The sequence below is a fragment of the Aplysia californica genome, unplaced genomic scaffold (assembly GCF_000002075.1).
Source record: "Aplysia californica isolate F4 #8 unplaced genomic scaffold, AplCal3.0 scaffold00048, whole genome shotgun sequence".
Lineage (NCBI taxonomy): Eukaryota > Metazoa > Mollusca > Gastropoda > Aplysiida > Aplysiidae > Aplysia > Aplysia californica.
This window is the reverse complement of record NW_004797318.1, coordinates 841,152-846,151: the sequence shown is the minus strand read 5'-3', so window position 1 is coordinate 846,151 and position 5,000 is coordinate 841,152. Positions and strand designations below refer to the sequence as shown.

General features: G+C 40.0%; 1 protein-coding gene across 1 annotated transcript in view; it reads left to right on the top strand.

Annotated features, from left to right (window-relative positions):
* Window positions 1–3,526: 3,526 nt before the first annotated feature.
* LOC101857093 (RNA polymerase I-specific transcription initiation factor RRN3) overlaps window positions 3,527–5,000 on the top strand; it is a gene marked incomplete in the record, with an annotated part of 18,043 nt that continues 16,569 nt past the window's right edge. The window contains 1 exon segment of the mRNA XM_035968261.1: window positions 3,527–3,687.

Genomic DNA, 5,000 nt, shown 5'->3' with positions numbered 1-5,000 from the left:
AAAGAGATATGAGAGAGATGAAGCTCACTTGGAACGAGCTTGGAAGGATGGCTCAGGACAGAGATAAATGGAAGGAGCTTGTATGTGGCCTTTTCCATACCAGGGTTGAAAGACATTGATGATAGGCATATTATCTTGAAATCTCCTCGGACACGATCTTTTCCGCACATTTCAAAATACATACGCACCCCACCCCCCTTTTCGAAAAAAAAAAAAAGAAACATTTAAAATACCCCAGATCCAAAAACCCAAACCACCTAAACAAACATTAAACAAACGAGTCCAGGGATAGAGTTGCAAGTGTCTCTATCAAATTATAAGGCTATTCACCACCACACACAAAAGATACGAGTTCCTATTCCGTGTAAGGAAATTATTTCCTTGAATAGCGTTGTTTGTCATCTGGAATGCTGTACCACTCAGTCCGTGATGATCCCAACAGGTTGAGTCAAAACAGTCGGCTTCCCAATTACATGAATATATTATACATACATTATCTAGGTTGTGTCAATGGGAGCATAAAAGATTTTTATTCAAGCATTAATTTATTAAATCAAATATCTAATATATATCGGGTTGATTCTCAAAGGCGGTTTTAGAAGCCTAAATATAGCGCAATCTTTTTTCTTTCTTTTTTAAAAAGATATAATTAGTAAAAGGTACCGGAACATAATTTTCACACCATAGTTTCTCACTTTCTCACAGTCGAGCCCAGATGCAACAGAAAACAGATCGCCTCAGGACCTTCTCCCGTAGTGTTGGACTCCATATTCACACGGATAAAACGAAAGTTCTACGAATGAATGCAGCCGACGTTCCTATCACACTGCAAGGGGCACCATTGGTGGATGTTGAATCCTTCACCTACCTAGGAAGTGTCATCAACAAGGCAGGGGGAACAGACGAAGACATCAAGGTCAGAATCCAAAAGGCAAGAGCAGCATTCATCATTCTCAGGAATATATGGATGTCTAAGGAACTGGGATTGAACACCAAACTGAGGATCTTCAAAACAAATGTGAAGACTGTTCTACTGTATGGTTCAGAGACATGGAGGCTCACAGCATCAGTAGCAAGGAAACTGCAGAGCTTCGTAAATGGATGCCTACGAAGGATAGTGGGGATCAAGTGGTACGATCGAGTCACGAATGCTCAACGGTGGGAGAGAACAAGCCAAAGGCCAGTAAAGGAAGATATTCAGGTGAAGAAATGGAAATGGATTGGACACACCCTGAGGAGACCCCCAACAAGCATCATCAGGCAGGCCTTAACATGGAACCCACAAGGAAAGCGTAAGAAGGGAAGACCTAAGATGACATGGAGGCGAGCGGTATCAGCGGAAATTGAAAAAGCGGGGACATGATGGAAACAGATAGAAAAGGATGCTCAGGACAGGCTTCGCTGGAGTAATGTTGTTGATGGCCTGTGCTCCACTGGGAGTTTAAAAGGGCAAGAGAGAGAAGAGAGTTAAGCTCAACCTTTCCATCACTGTGGCAATAGCAGCGTTTCTTTCATCAAGGGATTAATATAATTAAGATGAATAGGTGAAAAAAGTGAAATTGTTCTGGTTTAATAACCCTTCCAACAAAGTAAGATTATTTAAGAAGCGGGACCTCCGAATTTATACGCCCATCTCCAAATAATATGACCGAAACAAAAGGGAAATTTCATGTAAAGTATCTGTCCCAATCTCAAGATTACGATTCCGGCAGCATAACCACTAGACTACCGATGCCATCAGAGGATAAGAGCCGGCGTCTGCGTCAGATAGCGAATATTATTATATAGGTGCTTGACATCTGTCGCACACAGGACACGCCCGAGTTCGATTCCCGTGTAAGGAGATTGCTAATCAAGTATCTCTGTCTTTCTGTTGGAATGTTTTATTCTTTTTAGCATGGTTGACACTGACAGACTGGGTTGTAAGCCTGTCTCCTAAATTAACTAAATTTTAATGTAAGGCAGCGTGGTGGAATCAGGCTCTCGTCAAAACAATGAAAGTGAAGAAACTGGCATGAATTTTTATTGAATTTCTGTTGGTTTTTTGGGGGGTCTCAACACCTTTCATGTCTTCTAAAAAACACATTTCTGTGTTTATTTAATTTAAAACGTGTAAATTTTCGGTTACCAAAGATTCTTAAGATAAGGAAATAACTTATAATCTTTGACGGCCATTTCCTCACTAATTTTACCTCTGAAACCAGGTGACCCCACCTCCTTCAATCGCAAATATCTCAACTTCTAGTCAACACAGATGTATATTCTTTTAACCAAAAGGAAAGCAAATGAACAAGCTTTAAGATGATGCCAATAACCGGGCCATACGCCCAAAAATTGACGAGTGCCTGATTCCACCACGTCGTGCCACAAATTGTGTCGATGGGGGCGTTAGCAAACAAACAAACCTACCTTTAAAAAAAGAGGATAAGAGACAATTTAATATACTAAAGGAGACAGGGACTAAAAAGGATTACTTATCTGACTGTAAAGGAGACTAAAGGCATGGGCATACATAGACAAATGCAATTATAGAGGGGGCTGAAAGAAAAAATTGATGGGGAAGAATTAAATAGAAAGATTAAGCAGATTTGAATGTTTTGGATGAGCTATGATTGAGGAAAATTGGATTGCAATCCCAGAGCTTAAGTGGAGAATTTATAATAGCATTATTAAAGCTTTTAAAAGATTACGTTATGTATGTGGAAAGGAAGCAAAAAAAAAAATATTTAAAAAATCTGAGAAGTAGACCTATCATAATATTTGCCACAGCAATATATGGATGTGAACGATGGGCTATCAATAAACGAGATGAAAAGAAAAATCTTTAAAACAAATGTTCAAGGCTCTGGAGATACATTTTTATGATATGAAGAACTCTAAGAATATAACTGGATACAGAAAATAAAGAATGAAGAAGAACATGTATTGAGAAGAACAGGTATAGGCCTAAAAACAAACAAACAATACCAACAAAACCATAATCAAATTGAAACTGAAACACACTGTAGGTAAATCATACCCCATGATTCACAAGAGAAACATTCTTGAAGCAAAGTGTAGAAGACAAGACAGGGAGCGGCCGGAGAGCTTACCGAAAAAGGGGAAAAAAGACAGAAACTTGGCCTCGAACCAAAACAACACAGGCTGGCAAAACGGCAAGAGACTGAGTATTTTATCGCTGAAAGTTCCAAGAAATAAGCTCCAAATATTGGAAAAACTCAAAAGAAGAATTATTATAGGCCTAGGCCGAAGACTATTTGCGTCTACCTGCATGATAACCAAGCACACAGTTTAATACGCCAAAGAACACAGTTACTGAAAAGATTTACATTGTATTGTAAAGAAAACGAAAGTCATGGACATAGACAACAAAGACGGGGCTGAAAGAAAAATTGATGGGGAAGAAATAGAAAGATAAAGCAGATTTGAATATAATTATTTTTAATATGCTACGATTGAGGCAAATTTATACATTATTATGCGAATTATTCGCGGAGTGAAACTACCAATAGGTCGATTGCAAAACCGGAAGGAAGTTCGATTTCTGGGTGTCTGTGTAGTGTGTGTGTTGCGCTTTCTTGCTTAATGAATGGAAATGACCAACGTAAACACGGAACCACATGGGTACATTAGCAATGTGTAACGTTGGCTTTTAATTGGGTTACTGCAGTGACGGAGTATTCATTGGTGGGTTCAATGAGGTGCAAAATTTTGTTGGGTTATTATCGAACATTCAGTGTGTTATTTGTGGTAAAAATCGACTTCAACAGACTTTCATTCACCACTCTGGTCTGGCCACTCGCTAGCGCAGAGTGGCGGCAGTGGCAGTGCTTGAATTGAACAGAACAGTACAGTTTGAGTATTGACTGTTGTTGTTGACTGGCTACAGTAGAGTGCACTGTCTTGCAATGGGACGGTATCGATGATCAACCATTTCCAGTGCACATTGCTCATTTAAAATTTGATCAAATTTTGCCTTTTTCCCTTCTTTTTTTTTTAGATGACAAAACATGACTAATGATTAGTCGGTAAATTTTTACTTTCACTCCCGCACACAGATGCACTGTTTCAGGGGTCAAACTGCTGTACTGTTTGCTGCAGATCACACATAAAGCCACTAAAACTGTCGCAAATCAATTATTTTCAATACAATTTCAAATCTAACTGTAAAATATCAAATTATGGGTGTAAAAACAGGGGGCATGCCCCCCTGTAACCCCCCAGATTTTCTCAGACCTGCCACTCATCCCGATTTAGTCGGGATCCCGATTTTATGCCCCAAATCTCAAGCATCCTGATTTTCCCGATTTCGATCGCGTGTATCCCGATTTTTTGTCCCAGTCTGCTGTTGTGCCGGATTTTTCTAAAAACTTACTCTACCTTCTCCTTTATCGCGGGAAGCACCCGTCGAACTTTTTGTCAGTGGGAACTCGGAGCACTAGATTCTAGATATATATATGTATTTCCAGAAATATCGATGCCACATAATATAGTAGTTGACTTGCCCCAAGTTGTGTGTGATCTTTTCCCGCACTCAGAATTCTCCGATGATAGCCTGGTAACGGTTACAATTTGGGACATTTAATAATCGATAATATTCGTAGTTCCCCTGTTACTTTCAAAACAAGCCTTGTCCGAGGTCTACTGTGCGTTCACATCAAACACTCGGACGAGCAACAGTCTTTCTAACCCTTACACAACTAACAGTAACTGCGGTGACAAGACTAGCATACGGCTGTTGTCGTTGCTTTAGTTTGAACACATGAGGGATAAGAAATTTGTTGGTACATTTGGTCGTCGGCCGCCGTCGTTATCCTAGAAGTAGAACAACTGTCGCTCATCCGAGTGTTTTGTGTGAACGTGCAGTTAGTCGGACCCGTTAGTAAAATTGTTTCAATCGCGCATTCACGTCACGTGACATATCATCGCCGTGTGAGTTCTGCGTGTTGGGGACCGTCCGTTGACGGGGTCAACTTATTTATTTCGGGACTTATTGGTTG